This window comes from Anser cygnoides, chromosome 1 (assembly GCF_040182565.1).
Source record: "Anser cygnoides isolate HZ-2024a breed goose chromosome 1, Taihu_goose_T2T_genome, whole genome shotgun sequence".
Taxonomy (NCBI): Eukaryota; Metazoa; Chordata; class Aves; order Anseriformes; family Anatidae; genus Anser; species Anser cygnoides.
The window spans coordinates 151472496-151493925 of record NC_089873.1 but is presented as its reverse complement, the minus strand read 5'-3'; the positions used below and the strand labels follow the sequence as shown (position 1 = coordinate 151493925).

At 36.4% G+C, this 21430-nt stretch overlaps 1 long non-coding RNA gene across 2 annotated transcripts; it reads left to right on the top strand.

Moving 5' to 3' along the window:
- The first annotated feature begins 2911 nt into the window (after positions 1 to 2911).
- Positions 2912 to 10092, top strand: LOC106044881 (uncharacterized). 2 transcript variants are annotated; one of them, XR_010828653.1, is made up of 4 exons: positions 2912 to 3392; positions 4298 to 4462; positions 7830 to 7944; positions 9930 to 10092. It is a non-coding gene; the product is annotated as an uncharacterized lncRNA (long non-coding RNA). The 2 variants fall into 2 exon arrangements; XR_010828654.1 differs by lacking the exon at positions 2912 to 3392 and adding an exon at positions 3402 to 3576.
- Positions 10093 to 21430: the final 11338 nt, after the last annotated feature.

Genomic DNA, 21430 nt, shown 5'->3' with positions numbered 1-21430 from the left:
GGACCTTGCTCTTGGCCTTGTTGAACTTCATGAGGGTCACACAGGCCCATCTCTCAAGCTTGTCCAGGTCCCTCTGGATGGCATCCCTTCCCTCCAGCATGTTGGTCCAGTCATTGACCACGACACTTTGAGTGAAACCATCCAGACAATTCATTACCCACTGAGTGGTCCATTCATCAAATCCACGTCTTTCCAATTTAGAGACAAGGATATGCAGGACAGTGTCAAATGCTTTGCAAAAGTCCAGGTTGATGTTGTCAGTTGCTCTTCCCCTATCCACCAATGCTGTAACTGTGTTGTAGAAGGCCACCAGATTTGTCAGGTACAATCTGCTCTTAGTGAAGCTATGTTGGCTGTCACTAATCACTTCTATGTTTTCCATGTGCCTTAGCATAGTTTCTAGGAGGATTTATTTGCTCCATGATTTTGCTGAGCACAGAGGTGAGACTGACTGGTCTGTAGTTATCCAGGTTTTCCTTTTTTCCTTTTTTAAAAAATGGGGGTTATATTTCCCCTCTCCAGGGGAAGAACTGAAGTTCTCAGTGAGAACTTCACCAGACTGCCATGATTTCTCAAAAAGATATTGTTAATGCATGGGCCTTTTCTTCCTTGCTGTGCCTATAGGAGATAAGAAGTTCTGGCATGGCTCTATTTGGCACATTTTTAGCTAATGGACTTGTTTTGTGTTTAAGTGATAAACTGACAGCTATAGTGATTCCCCACAGGTAGAAGGAAAACAGTACTGGTCTTACTGGAATGTCAGCAAAATGTCTGGAGTCATTGTGTATAGGGCAAAGAAAATTAGGACATGAGGCTGTGAGTGGGCTTTTTGAAAAGAAAAAGTCTATATGTTTGAAATCAGTTTTAATTACATTTAAAATTTTGTTCTCTGCATTTGCACATACAATTTTTTGTTTTGTTGTGTTTCATTTTAAGTATATGTATACATTTGTTGAGGTTTAACCCTGCCGGCAGCTAAACACCACACAAATGTTCGCTCACCCTCCCTCTCTGGGATGGGGGAGAGAAATGGGAAGGTGAAGCCTGTGAGTTGAGATAAAGACAGTTTATTAAGACAGGAAAATAATAATAACAACAACAATAATAATAATGATAATAGTACTACTATTAATAATGTGTACAAAATAAGTGATGCACAATGCAATTGCTCACCACCCGCTGACCGATGCCCAGCCTATTCCCGAGCAGCTGGCCCCCCCACCACGGGCTAGCCACCCCTATATATTGTTTAGCATGACGTCAGATGGTATGGAATACCCCTTTGGCCAGTTTGGGTCAGCTGTCTTGGGTCTGTCCCCTCCCAGCTCTTGCTGCACTCCTAGCCTGCCCGCTGGCAGGACAGAGCGAGAAGGTGAAAAGTCCTTGGCTTGGTGTAAGCACTGCTCTGCAACAATTAAAACATCAGCATGTTATCAGCACTCTTCTCATCCTAATCCAAAACATAGCACCCTACCAGCTACTAAGAGGAAAATTAACTCTGTCCTAATTGAAACCAGGACAACATTCCATACGGAAATGCAGCATACAGATCCTACCATTTTAATCAGGTAGTTAGTTACTTCTACCTTATTTATTGTCTTTGGTTCTAGGAGCCCATACAGGGTCTTGCCCTAGGAGATAACTGCATGCTATGCACCCCAAACTTTCCATGTGAAAGCTGTTTAGCAAATGCACGTTACACCTATCTCCAGATTTTTTTTTTTTTTTTTTTTTACTGGTGAAATCTGTGTAGAATTACACTGAAATTTATAGTTACACATCTGATATTGGACTTGCTACCTCTGGCCCAGAAAGTTAGCTGTGGGCTGTACACTAAGATTCACTGTGATTCTTACAAACACAGGAATCTGTTCTCTTAACAAGAAAATGAAGTGTCTCAAGCTGTAATGTTTGTGAAAAAAACTAAAACAAGACTGTTAAACTTAATCTGTTCAAATGAAAAGACAAAGTCTGCAAACCTCAAAGCTGGGATCTGACTTCTGGTGTAAAGCTGCATGTATGTGAGCATGGGTTTGTGTTAGTTCCCATCTTTTCTTAGGACTTAAGGATATCATAAAGTATAAAAATGGAAGTAATGTTATTAATGTAACACTAAAAAAGTGTAGTCCCCCTCCAGCCCTACCCCCTCAATGTACAGAAACTTTTAACAGCAGCTTGAATGTAAACTTTCATTTCCTGTCCACTAGAAATATATATACTTTCAGTGGGGATCAACAGGCAGAATTATTCAAGGGAGAGTGTGCTTCAGTAGTTACAGCACGGAACTTGAAAAGGTCCTGGCTTAGTTTCAGCATCTTTCTGGGTCATTCATTCATTCAGTGACCTTTGATGACTTACTTGACCTCAATCAAACCAGCTGCAAAGGCAGTTAAAGAAGGCCTGCTCTTCAGAGGAGATACTGCATCAAAATTGAGTCTCTCTGGGGAAACAAATATAATATTCTGAACTGGGAATGTTCGAGCTTTATGGATGTAAGAAATATTGCAAGGTAAATCTCCTATAGTATTTGATTATGAAACAGTGGCAATATATTCTCCTTCATGGATCATTTCAAAGTCCACTTGACAGCATTAGCTATTGTGTCCTTAAAGTGTATGAACTTAAAACTGCCTAAATGATGATAAGTTATCTAATAAAGATAACAAGTATTTAAGGAAGATAAATTCTCTTCCAGCTGAACTCTGATAGTCAACAAACACAGTGCTTACAGCGTTTTAGTACAGCTTTGCTTAAGCCAGGTGACATGATAAACCATGCACAGTGAAGGCTTGTTGGGCCTCTAGTGCATTGCTGGACAGAAGGTGCAGTGAGCCAAGTGTGTCCTCCTACCAGACAAGAGCCCACATCCATCAAGAGTGTGCTCAGGAGTGTTCTATGGCAAATTACACAGCCGAAGTCACTGCTAGCAGGAATGATCATGAATATTTGGATGTTAATGCTGCTTTGAACTCACTTACCCCACAGAGATTTTTCCCCCAACATTTGGTTTTATTCAGTAAAATTATCTGATTTATTTAGAGTCAAATATTCAATAAATATTAATTCTTTATTAAAAGAGATGCGTATTTTCCAGTCTTTAGTGCTGCCTTATGTTCTATGAAGCACAACTGGAAATTGTCAATTTAAGAATGAGATGAGTGAAATATTCAGAAAGAATTGCAAATTGACCTCAAGTGAGCCTTACTTGAATACCATGACAGCTGTCATTTCAGGTGTATTGAGTTTAGATGGCAAGGATTTTGTATTGGGGTACTGCAGGTGTGGCCTCTGTGAGAAAAGTCCAGAAGCTGCCACATGTTAGATAAGAGCCAGCTTCAGCCGACTCCAAAAGGGACCTGCTGCTGGCCAGAGATGAGCTAATAAGCACCTCTGTAAGAGTAGATTTAAGAAAGAGAAAAAAACTGCAGCTGGGAGAGTGAGGGAGGACCAGTCCTGCAGACACCAAGGTCACTCAAGAAAGAGGGGGAGGAGGTGTTCCCCACTCTGGAGCTGAAGTTTCCCTGAGGCCTGTGGAGAGGTCCCTGGTGGAGCAGGCTGTCCCCCTGCAACCCATGGGTACTACAGTGATCAGATTTCTATGCTGCAGCCCATAGAGGAGCCCATGGTGGAGCAGGTGGATCCAACCTGAAGGAGGCTGCGGCCTATGGAGAGCCCCCACCGGAGCACACTCCAGTCTAGAGCTGTAGGAAAAGAGGCTGAGTAACGTTTGTCTGGGCTCTCACATATAAACTCCCAGTGATAGCGTAGAGTGATAGTGCAGATCACCTCCAGTGAGATTTAATATTCAAATTATATTTTCAAAATGTAGTGTAATTACTCCATATTTAGTTCAGGCATACTGAGAGTGTCATGATGTTTGCTTGGGACTTTTTTTTTTTTTTTAAAGGGACTTTCCCTTTCCCTTTCGCTTTCCCATCCTTTTCTCCTTCCCCTTCCATTTCCATCTCCCTCTTCCTCTTTCCCTTTCTCTTCCCCTTCCTTTTTAGTTTTCCCTTCCCTTTCCCTTTCTCTTTCCTCTTTCCACTTCACATTTCCCAAAATATCTTCCTTTTCCCTTTTCACTCCACTTTCTCATCCCCTTACACCCTTCCTACCTCCCTTTGCCTCCTTTCCCCTTTCTTTGCCTCTCTCTCCCTCTCCCACTCCGGCTTCCTCTCCCACCATCCCACCATCCTGTTTCCTCCTTTTTTTTTTTTTTCCTTTCAATGAGGCAGGCAAGGTGGTGGTGGAGGTATTTATGCAAACCTGATTCTTTTGTTTTTCTTCGTTTTCTTAGGCAGGTTTCTTCTTTCTGGATCAGAAGACTTCAGTCTGGTGTAAATCTAAATGGAACAACATATGGTCAGAGATCATACCACGGATCATTGGTTCTAGCATAAAAGAATCCTGCAAAGTCAAGCTACAAACACAAATTTGGGCTGGATATATGAAAGTTCAAATTGTGAGTAATCTACAGAGATTTAATTTTTTCTGTGTTATTTTTATATGTTACATTTTAAAAACACCTCTTAAACAACTGGGAATCTTCAGGTTTGATTGCTGTGCTAATAAATTGTGTATGAGATTTTAATCCAATGTATTTTTAGACTTTTGTTGTTTATCTATTCTTTAAAATTATGTCCACAAACACTAACTCCTCAGTGTTTTACACTGTAAAAATCTTATGTTTGTGTATTGTTCCTTGTGTATTAATTTATTGAATTAAATTTCCTGTTCATTTTATGAGAACTATTAATAGAACTAAACCTTAACCTTTTTGTTGTTGTTGTTGTTTTATTTTGTTTATGTTGGCTTTGATTTTTTTTTTTTTTTGACAGCAAATGATGAGCTGATTGATGGAATTTATTTGCCATGAAGTCAGACCATGGTTTAATCTAGGAGGGAAAACCTGTGACATTTTATTACACATTTTATTTCGATCACGTATTTATCATATATCAAAATATGTCCATGGTTGATGTGTTGAATTTTACAAATCACATACATATAAACTACTTCAGAGAAGCTGCCCCAAAATAATGGAGAATTTGCACTGCGTCTTTGTGACACGTTTTTTTGTTACATACGAAGCCACTGGAGGAGGTGTGCAGGCACTGGAAAAATCAAGTTTGGCAGGCCAAACATAAATATACATTCAAATACGCATAAGTACATTTCTACAAATAATTTTCTCAGGTAACCTACATTTGCTGTACTTAGCATAAAATAAATGCCTATATATGCCAGATGCATCCAAGCCTGAAAGTCAGAGTCAATAATCATAGTCGTTGTTAAGGCTAGATGTAGAAAAACAGGAGTACAAGAACTAGACAAAACCCCTTGTTATTTTGTTCAGGCTACTTATGGAAGTCTTTGATATGACCTTTTAACCCAGCAGCAGTACAAACAAGTTGTTGTTATAAAGTAAAATATCGACTGTTAGTGTTCTAGATAGTCAAGACAAAACTTTTCATGATAGATAGGAGGAATGTGTTTCTTCCAATGCATACTGCTTCAACAAGGCATCATGAAATGCAGCTTCTAGGAGTAAGGAAAATTAAGAGGTACAGAAAGTGTGTTTTTGACATGAAGAGTTACAGTGTTCAAACCTTTTGAATATACGGTGTGCCTAGAGAAAGAGACTAAAAATGCATATACCCATTTGATTTAATAAGAACTGTTATTTCCTCCTCCCCCCCCCCTTTTTTATTTATTTATATTTCCTTTTTCATGTCATACATTCTCTAATAGGATGTTTATAGAAACATGTTTTAATATGACTAAGCATATTAATTTCTTTCATGCTTAGGGGTGAACTTTTGCATTCTCATGTGGGAACAGAAACTATTAGTAATGTGTATTGCCACTTAATACCATTTACTTTTGTGAAAATGTGAAAGACAATTAATTTTAAAATTTGCAGTGAAGGTTATGATTTTGCTGTTTGAGGTAAATATAATTTTAATGACAATTTTTCTGGACAATAAAGGTCTTTTTAAGAGGGAAGCATGCCCTAAGGTATGTAAAGGTAATGTATCAGATTAACTGATACAGTTATTTAAAAAAGACACATTTTCAGGTACCAGAAATCTTCTTAACTCATGAGGTAGAAGACCTAAGAAAAGTCTTGCATCTATGAGCAGTATTACTTTTCTTACACAGCAATTAAAATGTTTCTTGCTTTCTTTTGTTAATATGCATATATATATACATGTAATATAGAGAATCATAGAATCACTAAGGTTGAAAAAGACCTCCAAGATCATCTGGTCCAACCATACCAATACCACCAATATCATCCACTAATCCATGTCCCTAAGCACCAGGTCCAACCTTTCCTTGAACACCCTCAGGGATGGTGACTCCACTACTTCCCTGGGCAACCTGTTCCAATGCCTGACTGCTCGTTCTGAGAAGAAATGTCTCCTCATTTCCAACCTGAACCTCCCTTGGTGCAACTTGAGGCCGTTCCCTCTAGTCCTATCACTAGTTATCTGTGAGAAGAGGCTGACCCCCAGCTCACCACAGCTTCCTTTCAGGTAGTTGTAGAGAGCAATGAGGTCTCCCCTGAGCCTCCTCTTCTTCAGACTAATATATATATACGTTAGATATATAATATAACAATAATATACTAATATAATAATAATATACTAATATATTATATGCATTCAGACGAATATATTTATAGCATATATAAAATACATATATAATGTAGTAGTGTAGTGTATATATTATACATATATAATATAATATATATATTTATAGTTGCTTCATAATGCAATGTTGAGTAATTTTTGGCATGTATGTAAAGAGAAACAGGAAATACCAAATCTAAATCAAATAAATATTACCTTAAAAGTTGTAATTATTCTGTGATTTTTCATTAGGAATTTTGAGTGGCATAAGGTTTTCTAAAATCTCTTAAAATATTTTTTTCTGAGGCAAAGACACAGATAATAATTACAAATTTTGTTAGGTAATAATCATCCAGCCATACTGGTAATATCTGACATGAATCATGAAAGAGTTCAGATTTTCTGTGTTCTAGTTTCATTAGAAACAGGTTTATTGCTTAGGTTAAAAAACCTGTGTAAAAAACCCCAGGCAGAACTGAGCAAGATATTTCTGCATACTTCTGTCTCTAATTTTAATCATTTCCTGAGTAGTGAGGAGCTGTAAGCAGGCTGTATGGCTTGTGTCTGCAGTTCAGTGCAATTTGCTGTACAATGATTGTTGCAGTTAGGGAGGGCAGTAGTCCATAACAGCCCAGTGTTGAGTCTAGCTCAAAGGATGTGTGTATGCCAAATGAAAAAAAATGATTCAGAATCTACCACTTTGTCTACTTTGTATATGAAATGTTTCACTGAAAGACACAGAACTCTGTTATGTACTAGTTGCTGTATGGATTTTGTTCACGGACAAGATTTGCCCGCAGAAGTGATTTTCCAGTGCTCCCTGGATGCCCGTACCCCTGATATCTTATCTCATCTCATCATCTCATCTCATCTGACCTCATCTTAATTTATGCCTTTCAAATGAGAAACTTGTTTTCTAATCCTTGCAGCTGATTAAAAAAAATAATAATGAAAATATCAAAAATGTTTTTAATAATAAAATTATTTTCTTGGCTTGCTATAACAACATTTTTACATGAAAAGTAATTTACTGAAAAAATGTAATTTTGATTAAAATTAGGTTCTATCAGAAACTGCAAGGGGTAATTTCCTGATGGCACCAGGACCATTCTGTTTTTTTAAAGTGTGTTTGCGAAATATACATCTTACTTTTTGTTTAACCTTTTCTACTCTTTTCAAATCTTTTGTTCTCAGTGGAGAACAAGGAGATAAAACCAGGATGTGAGATATGAGATATACTACTTACCAGCCAGACATCCAGCAAATACGTTGTAGTCTTTTTGAGGATTACAGACGAAAACTCCTTATGGTAAACATTTTTTTTTTTTTTTAGTGCTAAGTGGCATAACATTTTTTGGTGCTGCATATTTTTGATAAACCAAAATTAATTAGTAACTTAAATGCTGTGTGTTAGGTTCTGGAAAAATACAGAAATAAAAAGAAAGTCAAACCACTAAGGAGATATTTAAAGAAGAATAATTTCCTATTCACATCATAAAATTTGTAGATTTTTTTTATAAGGCTACATATGTGTGTGCTATCAAATTTTCCCAATAATGAACACTCCCCTCCCCCCCCCCCCCCCCCCCCCCCCCTATTTTAGAACCTATTTTGAGGAAAAGACTAGCTATTTAGCTATTCTGTTTAATTTTCAACCTAGTTGCTTGCTCTAAATTAGCAAATCCAAGTGTGTATAAGATAATTTACTGTGCTTAATGTTCCTTTCAATAGCTACTAGTTGTCAGCTTTCTAAGGGAAAGTTTATTCTAAAATCAGTATGAAAATTGTAAGTGGGAGAAAGCAGAGAAAATTATTTTGATTTGAAAAAAATGTACTCATATAGTTAATGAAAGTTTGATTTAACTCCTAATAGGATTTGGTAACAAGCTATTTTCAACAATTAATTAAGCAGTTATTAGATTAATCAAAATACCTGACTTATCATCAGCCAAAAAATACATTTAATCAGCTGTTGTTTTATTTGTCCTTCTAAAAATAGTTTCTATTTTCAAATGAAATAAAGAATTTGAGCATATATAAAAAGTGCAGATATTCAAAAAGACATATTTTAAAGTATTATTCTTATAAAGTTCTTATAACTATCCATGAAAGCACACCTACAGGAAATGGGGAAGTGTTATTCTGGCTCTAGAATTAAGTTTCATCCGTTGTCCAAGCCAAATATCAATGTATTCATGGCTGACTTACACCTTTACTATATGGGGTTTATTTCTCAGAGATGTTGTTATTATTAAATTAAATTCACTTTCATATTGAATGGTGTTTTGTAAATAGTAAGCCTAGTGTTGCAAAAACACTGAAGAAGATCTTAAAGTAAACCACAATAATTTCCATCTATGTGTAACTGTGAGATCACATTTGCTTTAATTTTTTCAACTCCAGAGTTATTTTGTTTTTATGCAATGAACGCATATAATGGAACATAATACACTCCTCCACCTAGCAGTTAAGCAGTTAAATTTCATGGCTGTTAGTGAAAATGGTTGACAGACAGAAGAAAATGGCATAGATGTACAGTTTTTAATATTCTTGCAATAAGGCAGTTACAGACTGCTGATTACATTTTGATGGGTTTTGACAGAGAACACCAGAAACGGGAACTGGCTGGGAACTTCTTAATGAGACATTTCCTTAATCAGAATCTCTGTGAGTTTTGGGGACTAAAAGCTTTCTATTTGTAGGCTTTCTTAGGTAAAGGGAAGAATTTATGGCGACAAGGAACAGTAATTAAGTGCAGCCAAAAGCCTAAGGTGCTCTCTTGGGATGTTCACTCCCTACTTCACCTCTGTTGCAATACATTTCATTGGAGAATATTAACCATACATCCATAGGCTATTACAATCTCTCTCAAAAACATCCACTGGTGATTTTTCTATAAAAAGGGTAAACACGTGGTAACCCAGACAGAACCTACTTGTTTAAGTGAGTAGTTTATGTTGGAAGTGAAGACATGAGGTAATTTCAAATTTCAGATGGTTATCCTAGTCACAAGGCCTCTGATTTTATTTAGGAGTCTCTTTCTTGCTTATGTTTGGGATTGCACGTGGAAACTAATGAAAATTCAAAATTGCAAAATCAAATAATATATTTGTGGCCAGTCCTAATAGGAACTTTCTTTTGCAGAGAACTTTTGAAAGCATATATAATATGTTATATATTAGGGAAACTAACATGATCAGCAGGAAACACTCAGCTACTTGAAATGTGTTCATTTTGTAACTATGCAGATTTCCAGCTGAAACATCCCTGATAATAATTAATTTCCCCCTACAGCGCTGTTTCCATTCCCTTGTGGGGAAGAGCACTACAAAGACTGGCTCTGCTATATCATCTGGGATCAAAGACAAGACACTCCCACTTCTTGCTATCTCTCACTCAAAACTAAACTCAGGTGGAAATATCATTCCTTGTGTATTGCTTTGATTAGTGGGATGATATTGGGTCCAGGGCTAAATGCTTAAATACTTTAATACATATTTTTTAAAGCATTGGATTTACTGGAACTCTTTTCTCCTGACTATTAATATGAGTATAATGGTCCCGATTGTTTTGTCACATCTATGCTACACAACCGGAGCCTACATTTGAACTGAGGCTGACTTTAATTATCGAATTAACACAATTTCATGGTTGATATGCTTCTTTCTCACCTCTGGGCTTTATATTTACTGGTCTGCTGTGATCTTTTTGCCTATTGGTGCAAGAAGAAATTAATGCATTTTCTTGTTGCTCATGCGTTACTATCCAGAACAATTACAAATTAAATTTTACCTAAAGAAATATAGTCCTGGATCAGAACTTTTTCTTACAGCTCCTTACATTTAAAAATAAACGAAACCTTTCATTAAACAGTTACAGACATACGTTTCCATTACAGAGTATACATGTCTGAACTACCTATTACATATTTCAGTTTTACGTTCATTTCTTGAAACCTGTGGCCCATATTACTATGTGGCAAATAAGGACCTGGGCCCTCATCTGTCCCTGAACATCACTGTGCTGTAGCTTGTTCAAACAGAGCAACTGCCAAAGTTCAGACTTGAGAATATTAAGGTGTTCAGAATATTTAGATATACAGAATACTTAAGCCTGCATGTAATGAAGATTCTTTATTGTTAAGCCTACAAGGAGTTCTATTCAGATAATCTGTGCAGCATTAAAAAAGTCATTATCATCTGCAGTAAAAGAACTGGGGGGGGAAGAAGGTTGTTTATTTCTTTTGAAATGATGTCCACTGTGTTCTAAGTGGTCACAGTGTGGCATGCAGAGAAGCTTGTGCCAGATTTGTGAAGAATCATCACAATCATCTCTTCCTTGAACTCTTTCAGTTTTAAGCTGTCTGAAGTAATTTCCTATCAGGATGAGCCTGGCTAAAGAGGCAATACACTGCACAAAAGATAAAGTCATAAGTATGGAAAACTATAAATGTGTGATTATGAAAGTATACAAATTAGCCTTAAAAAATACAGCATTGTATCAAAAGCTTATTCCTAGCTTGTGTCTCTTCCTTTGTTCTCACATCTTTCTTCTCCCCTATTGAATTATGATTGTTGATCTCTCTTTTCATTCTCATCATTTCCCCCTCACTTCTACACCCTCCTCCAAGGCAAGGAGGAGTGATGATCACTGCTTTGTCAGCCCACATGAAAGAACATGTAAATAACATAGCAATTTACCTATGGAGAAATGAATTATTCAATAACATACTGATACGGGAGAAGTGAGATATACACCTTTCAGTATATGATTCGCTTAATATGTCAGTATTTTGTAGAAAGATGATCATCAATGAGATCTTTAGCTATCTATGTCTTGCATTAATCTGTCACTAGTAGACCATGTAGGTTGGTAGGTGTAGTGAAGAGGTAGCCTCCCTCCAGTACCCTCTCTTATATTTTGCAGATAAACATACTTTTCCCCTTTGAAATGCCAAGTAAAGTATGATACCATTTTTTAATAACTTTAGGGAAAATGCAAATAATTTTTTTAGCAAGAGCAACTATTTATGTTTTAGCAACTATTTATTCTGTGAATACTTTTATGTTCATCTGAAACTTGAAGGAAATAAAAGGAGAGATATTTATTATGACAGTCTCACACAGAAAGTTAATTTCCCCACAATCCTTTATTCTTCAAAATACCAATTTCAGACAGATTTTGTTGTGACTTTATGAGCTTTATGCTCATTTACTTAATAATGAAATTATTTTGCAGGTGGAAGTATTGAGGCTACATGGCCCCTGTACAGTATTTACTCAGGTGAATATTTATTTTCTACAGAAATTATCCTTTTCAGTTATATGTCATTGAACTTCCTCCAGGAAGAGGGATTGCACACTTGAGTAGAGGTTGCCAAGTTTGGTTCTGTGTTTATCTTGTACTTGTTGATCTTAAAATGAAAGCGTCTCACTACACTGTGTCAGTATGACTGAACTTTAGGTAGCCTTGTCGAAGCAGGAAATCCATATTTTGTATGTTCTTTCTTTCAGAGTACATGTTGAAAGTACACTTTTATAAAAGGATATTGTATAATAGGAGCTGCTTTCAGAGCTGACAAAGACCTTGGGAAAGTTAATGTTTTGCTATTATTAACTAATCAAGATCCTGTACTCCCAGTTCATTTTTCTATGCAATGAGCCATAATTCTTTTGTTGTTGGGTAACCTTTAATTTGTAAGGAACATTAACAGATCCTGAATTAAAAGGAACTTCAATGGATGATCAGACAGCATCTGCATATGTAGTATTTTAAGATTTTTAATTGCAATTATTTATTAAACTTTTCAGACTTTTATATTGTAGCAAACCAATCATGTTCTAGACACTTATAGGATAATGGGAAATACTAAAAATGATAAAAGGCTGCAATATTATATAGTGATTTTATATCCACCTAATAAAAGATGAATTTCCAACATATGTATTTTTATGATAGATATCAATGCAACTAAGCAAATAAAACATAAAAAAATCAAGTCCAGATAGAAAACATTACAGCAAGGATGTGAAAAGAGAAAATGGTTATGGTAAAAAACTATTACACCTATTGCCTCTTTTTCAACTAAGAAAGCAAGGGTTTATCATCTGTCCCATTTAGAATTTTTCAGTTGATTGATTTAATGAAACTTCTTCAAATAGACCATTTTTTTTTCTGCATTGTCATCTACTGCAATTTGTTCTTTTTAGCCAGACCTAGTAAAACATGCTATCAAAACAGCTATTAAAGTCCTGTGTATTTAATATAAAATTGTAAAGCCTATCTGAATAGTGGGCTGCATTAGGAAGAGCCAGCAGGTTAAGGGAAATGCTAATTAACTTCTGATTAGCATGTCTGTAATAGTGTGTCCAGTTCTGGGACAGGAGAAACATCAACAGAAGGGAGAGTCTGTTGAAGGGCCACTGAAATATTGAGGTGGCCAGAGCAAAACAACATACAGGAGAGGCTGAAGGAATTAGAAGAAATTTCTTCTGAGAAGAAATGTCTCCTCATTTCCAACCTGAACCTCCTCTGGTGCAACTTGAGGCCATTCCCTCTACTCCTATCACTAATTATCTGTGAGAAGAGGCCAAGCCCCAGCTCCCCACAGCTTCCTTTCAGGTAGTTGTAGAGAGCAATAAGGTCTGCCTTGAGCCTCCTCTTCTTCAGACTAAACAAAGCACATCTTCTATTCTCTCCCCATGAGCATTCAGGCTCACCTCCACATCTACATCCTTTGTCAGATTCTGATGCCACAATTTCACATCCCAGAATCCCCTCCCCCCCCCTCCCCTCCCCTTTCCTTTCCTTCTTTTTTTTTTTGACTTTCTGGCTGGAGCGTACTTTTTTTTTTTGTTTGTTTTTTCTTTCTTTCTTTCTGAATCACTTTCAAGATTCACAGAAAACTTGTTTGCTACTTGGAAAATAAGAATATGTTTGTAACATGATCTTCTGAAAACCAGGAACTGGAAAGACAAAATTTTAAAGGGGGCCTAGAAACTGATTCAGTTTGGTAATCTGTGAAATATCAACACATCAGAATCCAAATTTATGATCCCCGTGCTTCAGTTTTCTTGCTGTCTAGTCTCACTAGATAAGCATCTTTGGACCTTTAATCTTCTAGACATATGCAATCTTGTACTTAAGCATACAGAGAGAACTTCCGTTCAAATATCCTGTTGACTAAGCTTAGTCAAGATCCTGAAACTGTTTCTCTGTCTAAATCCCTTGATTCATTTGTCATGCTCTGAGCATGACCACAGAGACAGGTTATTCGCAGGATACATCTTGTATTCCTTTTAACTTTTCCATAACAGCACCATGCACTGACCTAGGCAGTAGGTGACATGGCTTCAACTCCTTTCAATGTCAGTGAATTCTGACCCACCACTACTTCTCTTCAGCAAAATCCCCCTAACTCTATGGATTTTACCTTGAAGGTAAAAAAAAAAAGAAAAAAAAAAAAAGAAGGTAAGTGGTTCTCTACTTTTGAAATTACATTGTATCCCTCAAAAGAGATTGTATAAAATCTAAAACCAGTCTAATTGTAAAGACCCTTAAATAGAAAAATTGGGGACCTAAAGACATTTTCTTAACCGTGGACTGTTTCTCTATTTCATTCAGTGGTATATTCATTTTAGGAGTTCATGTAAACCAGTCACTTTGGATTATCTTCTAATGTTATAAGGGAGCCTGCACACCTGACACCAACATCAAGTTTCCCATCTAGTGAACTTAAAAAGATATTGAAACCCATGTGCATTAAAGAGCCCAATTCTGACTTTGTTTTTTGCTTTTACCCTTGAACTAGGAATGCAGGTGTATGTTTCTCTGTACTCCCTCTTCCTTTATATTTACCGCTTTTGAAATTGCAATGTAATGCCCCTTAGGCACATGCTGTTCCTGAACCTAGGAAGCAACCTCATGTTAGTGGTAGTAGACAAAGATCTGTGTCTTTTTCAAGCTTTTCTGCAATCATATGGTCCAGTATTATAGATATCAATTATGTTCTTTTGGAAAAAGAGTACCTTCACAAAAAGCAATTTTCTGTTTGTAATATCCTATATTGCACTAGATATAGCTGAAGATATTGATGTCTGAATAGGATCATTCTCCCTCATTTCTCTGTATCTCAGCTTGATTGTGTGATGAATTCACAATTCTGTATTTATGACTTCACAATCCAAGCCATGTAAACAATCTGTAATAGCATAAATTCAGAGCTGTGGCTTTACTTAAGACAAAAAAAGAAAAAAAAAAAAGGTAAAGCAGACAAGGACTGAAGAGAAAGGTTGTTACTTCAGTGGAGCTTATTTGAAAAAGAGAAATGAATATGTGAAATGATAACAAAAAGCCGTTCTAAACACTGGGATTCTATTTAAGCCTTTTTTTTTTTTTTTTAAACCCTGTTGGGACACTCTTTAAGCCTTTCTTTTTCATTAACCCATAAAAAATATATATATTTAATTTGAATTAATTTGTGGTAGCAATAAATTAGGATTTATTTTGACAGCATTTCAAAGCATTGGTTATGATATTTTTCTGTTTAAATAGGGAGAAGAAAAGGAAAAGTTATGTTGTAATGTGGAGGGAAAGCAAATCCTTGTTTAAGACTCTATCATTTGGCCCAATTCTCAGCTCTGTGTGCAGTTCATTAGCTTTAGAGCATACAGTGATGCAACTACTTCTGGTCCTTCTGCCCTGAAGGAAATGGGAAATCAAGCTACAAAGAAGCTACAAAGATGAGAGAGAAAAGTGAGGCAGTTGTCTAGCCAGAAGTTTTTTTTTTTTTTTTTTTTTTTAATAGATCTGGGTGTCCATCAGAAAAAGCCTGGCTGAAGTTATCTTCTGTTTCCCACTACTGACTGTGAAAGAGAGGGTGAGCTCCTTTAGAGCTATAGCTAAAAATTTCCATCTGCAACAAAACCTCTCTGATGGGAACGGGAGTATTTCCACTTCTCTGAATAAAGCTTGAACTAAGACTCATTTACTATAGAGTCACTACATGCTGTGCTGGTGAATTTGCCAGCATTTGCATTACATCTTGTTTGATCTGTACTCAAATTTCCTTATACACTGTCTGAAGAAGTTACTCAAAACTGGTCCAAACTTAACAGCTGCAGTGGCTGACTCCCAATATTGTGATCCAACGGGCCGCAGTTGTCTGTACGTCACTGCAGCTAAACTGCAGTAGCTCGTAAACGCATTAGCCACAGCAGGAAATATTTCTCTGCTTTTTTTTTCCTGCCAGAAGAGTTAGATGTGACAACAAGCTGGGATGGGAATGCTGCTTACAGATCCTTCCTCCAGTTCCCTTGCCTCCCACCAGCTATACCCTGCGGCAAAGGTGTCCCTTCTTTTCCAAGGGCATCCATAAGCATTCAGGCAGGCAGTTACTGAGAAATATGACAGCAGGATGATGTTGCCAAACCATACACGTGCAGGGTACATCTCCCTTATCCTCCTTTACATATTTTGAGGGCCAAGAGTTCACTTTACCTTTGAGGAGGTCCTGAGAAACAGGAGATCCTCAGCAGGGGGAGGTAATTACTAGTCTATTGGTAACTTGAGACAGATGGAAGGATCTTAAGACCACCTTTTTCATAAACTGTACACTGAACCACAATAGTATAGATATTTTCAGAAAATATTCTTAATGTATAAAGTATTTTTACTACATACCTTCAGCCATACTCAAAATTATGAACTTGGAAGTTTTCATACATTTGAACATCTGAGGGAAGAGCTTGTATTTGAACAAGATTTATTTCAAAGCTAATTATGACTTTTAAATCTTTGTGCAGAAATGATTTTTCTGGGAGGATTTGGTCAGAAAGCTTGTTACACCTACAGTTACACATAATCCTATTATCATCAAGTGCTAATAGAATATTTCAAACTAAAGTAACAAATTGGAATTCACATAAAACTGAACAGTCCTTGTTTAGGTCATTATTAGGAGAGTATCTAAGTCCTCAAAACTCTGTTGATTCCACTTGGATGATGTTTGTGATTACTGTCTTGCTGCAAAGGCTGCCTGTAGCCTGTATGCTTTTGATATTATGAACACTGTATAACATTCACAATTTTGTGACAAATCTCACTAATATGAATTAGCACCAAACAATGCATAAGGTTTTATTGTTGCCAAAAACTGATCTCAGGCATGGAAGGAAAACAAAGCTTTATTCTCTCTTTAAGCAACACTTCTTTCTTTTACCTTCATATGTGATTATTCATTGTGTAAATAAAAGTTTATGAAGTGACATATAAAGTACATTACACTTGTTAAATCTTAAACCACATTGATACATCCTTAAAGCACAGCAACATGGACTAAAAGATACTTCTCCAACAACTCATTATTCATGGATCATTGACATGATAGACCCTAATGACTCCCTCAAAGACATTAGAGTGTACTATATAAATGTGAGCCCTTAATCCATGGATCATCGGCATGATAGAATGCAACATTCTTTCAAAACCTTTGCAGTCTATCAAGCAAATGCATACAATTAGAGATTCTTAATTTGTGGATTATTGCCACAATTCATCATTACACTTCCTTTGGGGTTTCTATGGTCTATCCCATTAATGTATATTCAGTGAGTGCTAATCAGTAGATCATTGATACAAGCTCTTCATCTCTTTTGTCAAAAGAACTTGCATGTGTGAGGTATTTCCCTTTTAAAAGAACTTAAATTTTCATTCTTTAATTCAGTTAGTTACCTATTTGCTTCTTTCTTTTGCTGCATTATCAATTATTTATGCAAACAAGCTCTTGTGTTAAAATGACTTTTTATATTCATCCTACTAAACTGGAATTTCAGCTTTCACTTCTATTGTTTGTGAGATCGCATACAAAATGACATGGGAAGAAATGTGTTCTGGTTTAAAAATTGAGTGGAGATAGTTCATGAAATGTACGTGGAAAAAAAAACTATTGAACTTCTATGCATACCAGTAATAAGTGCTTTTAAATGGACTTTCTCACACAATTTCCTCTATTAAAATTCCTAAAGTTATCAACCCATACCCTATGGATTTGTAGTTTTGAGATTAACCTTTTATTGTTTAACTATTAGAAAAGTTCTTACTGTAATGCAGTGGCATTCACCTATTTCTGGTCTGTAAGTCATAAAATGGCTAAATCTCACCTCATAAACTCCCATAGCTTACATTCTTGCCTATTCCTGGTAGTGTTGTATTGATAGATGGTAGGAGTGGGAAAGTGACTGAAGAGGATCTCAGAGCCCTCTCAGAACACCACATCTCCCAGGCTGCTAGGTAGCAAAAGGACTGAATCCAAGGTTCTTACATTGCTCAGATTCCCAGCTGGGACACAGCTGCAGGGAGCAGGCTGCTTACCTCCCAGTGAAAACTTGCCTTTCAGTTTCAACAAATCAGCATTAAAAAAAACCAACCAACCAACCAACCAACCAAAAAAAAACCAAAACAAAAACAACAACAAAACACCCAAAACTGCTTTGCTAGAAAGTTCCTCATCACCTGTTTTTCCTCTTACTTAGTTACCCTCAGCCATGATTTGGATAGACCCCTGGATGGGGTCAGTCCATGTCAATAGGCATATATCTAATAATGATACAGAGAATGCTGAATTTCCATTTTCATTAAAAAATATATATATTTTAGCCTCAGTGGTTGCAAAGAAAAACTTGAAATATGAACTGAGTGTAGCAGCTTTACGTACAGCTGCTTGGAGACAAAAGAAAAAAAAAAGAAGAGCAGCAGATGATGAAGAAGCAGCACGTACTAAATCTCAAAGCCAGTAAGGAAACCACTTGCTCCCCACACCTGCAGAAATAAGCATGGTTCTTATTTTCCTGTGTGGGGTGAAAGGCTGGTTAAGAGGAGAAACATGTCTGGGTAATGGAGATAAGGAGTGAGCAGAGAGAGCTATGGCAACAACAAAACAAAATAAGATCAAAAGGAAAGTTTACTTGTCCTTCCCTGCCTAGTCACCTGTCTCAGAGACTCAGATATTGGCTGCTATCAGCCAGGGTATGTAGTTTCCTATCTGAAAAGTTCTTATCTAGTTTAAAACTGCTGATCTTGTTTTTATTTATTTATTTATTAGGAGATAACTTCCATTGTAACTAAGATGTTTGACTTTGTAAAACTTGCATCCTTTCACAATGAACTATGAACAATTGCCAGATATTTGAATTCCTCTATCCCTTTTTTTAGCCTTCTATGAATGAAAAGATAGCATAATCAGGTCTAAAACAGATAAGTCCAATAAATGTGGGGGGGAAGGGCAGGGAGAGCAGCTCAGCTGAAAGCATATGTGTTTTTCCACCTAAGAGCATGTATTTTCAGAAAACATGACAGACTCTCAGTGGGACAGCAGGTAGTTTAGGCTCCAGATCTGATTTATGTTAAAATGATCACAATCTCACAGTGATAACCTCAACAAGTTTTGTTTTCTTCCCTCTGTGCTTTTAGAAGAGAAAATATTAATTTTCCATTGATTTTAGGGAACGTAAACAAACTGTTTTAACTAATGAGCTACTATTTGCCTCACAGAAGTGCTCAGTGTAAGTCCACAAATTTACTTTCCAGAGTGCAGTTCTTCCTTAGAATTGCTCTGAAGGAAAATCTGTAGTGAGAGGTTCCCACCACTGTCTTTTCCTTACTGCAGGTTGCTACTTTCTCAGAGGCATTGTTCAACTTTTTGCATGTCTGTGCTCTACAGTAGACTGGTAAAACGACCTTCAGTGTGCACAGGAATTGTTTTTTGAACGCAGCTGTTTTCACTGGTCCCATTTATAGAACAGGCCACGTGGTGCTTTATATAATGTATAGCAGGAGATAAGCTTGCCTGTGTGATGGTGGAACCAAAACCTCTAAAATGGTTTTGTTGAGAGAAAGCTCATAATGCTGGATATTATATGGAGATTATACTCATATTACTGAAATTAGAATCAAGCATTTCAACATCGTATATATTCTTTCTGACACATTTTGTAGCACATCTGAACAGCAAAAATGAAAAATGCTTTACTTACTTTTTCAGAAACAGAGACACACATAGAAAGAATGTCAAAAAAGACAACTTTTGTTTTCCTTCTTCCAAATGATATCTTTTTTGGCCTTTAGGAGATTTATGTGAATGAAAATATAATAAAAATTGATATTTAAAAACAGCCTAGAATTTCCCTTTAAATTGTGGCAGTGCTGCTGATTGTTGCTATGTTAACTGCTATCATGAAGTTACTTAATGATATCTTGTTAGTGATGGAAGATAATGAGATGATAAGGGCAAAATTCATTGACCTTTCAAATCTTTTGATTCACTAAATGACGCTGTTAGATAAGCTAATTAGATTTTGCTTCTTCTGCTGGAATGATGGCTTGGTTCTGATCTTATTTGATTAAGAGGAAGAATCAGTGGCTGCTTTATGTTATCATTCTGATTTATTACTATAACTATTGAAAGGTGCCTTAAGGCTCAGGAACTGATTTATTTATTTTTATTTAGTACTAAATTATCTCTGAGATATTTGTGATAAAGCCTAAATCACTTACATGGTATTTGACAATACCATTTGTACAACAGTCCTGTAATATCTCTGGCTTAGTACGCTTACTTCCAAAATCACTATAATGGGAGCATTTGGAAAGATAAACTTGAAATAGTGATAAAAGACTAACTTAATCTCAGTTTCCCAGGAGACTTGTCAAGGGGGAAGAGATATTCATTTAACAACAAGGCTGTAGCAAATTATCAGAGAATAACACAATTAGTCAGAATATTTTACTCATGGCATTCATACACAAATGTTCCAAGATGAAAATATGCAACTCCTCAGTACTGCAAAAACCCTACTTATGCATTTAACTCCGGGCATTTCAATAGTTTTATATCCTTTAACCTATCATTAGGAATCCAGTTGGATTGATGAGACTAGTCCTGCTCTTTAACTCAGCATATGTTTCTGAATCAGACCCATGGTTCACAAGTTGAAAAGTGAGTATATACAGGTAAAGTTACTGAAGAAAGTGGTGAAAAACGTGAAGTCTGATTTTGGGCACATGTACAAGATAAAACATTCCTGATTTTGTAAGGTATAATTGTTGCTGTCTACTTTATAACTATTAGCCAACTTACATATCACTATTTAAGTCAGGTTTTTGTATGAAGTATAATGTCTCAGAGTATATACAATATTTTACCAAACTAAGTAGATTATATCCTTTCATTTGACTTAATGTCTCAAGCTCACTAAAGACTGACACCAGAACTTGCAGTTTGTTTTTCTTAAAATTATGTTGACAGCTACTATTAAGATATCTTAATTTGTATCAGTTAGCTTTAAATATGTATATATTTTAATGTTGCTTGAACTGGAATCCAGCCATAATGACTGAGCTGTAATCAGTCAGGTAATTCCAAGTATATTGGTGCTGCATTAGTATTCTTCTAGTCACCTGGAATTACCTTGGTTTATTATTAAAAATGAAGCTCCATAAACCAGGAGGGTTTCTGGAAGCCCTTAGAGCCCCACTTTCAGTGAGAAGTCCCAGCATTTCCAGACTTTCTGCTGCAGAGTTAGGACTCAGAGCCTGGAAGTCTTGCAGTGGCTTTTGGGGCTCCTCAGCTGCAGTCAGGCCAACAGTACTGTGATTCTGAGGCAGAGTCTGAAAGAGTCTACCTCGCTAACTTGCCCAGACCTGGGGATGATGTGGCATCAGCTAAGGTACTTGGGTAGTCTGTGATAATCAGTACAGGATCTTTTTGTAATTTGTCTTGGATTTAATTGAAAATATTT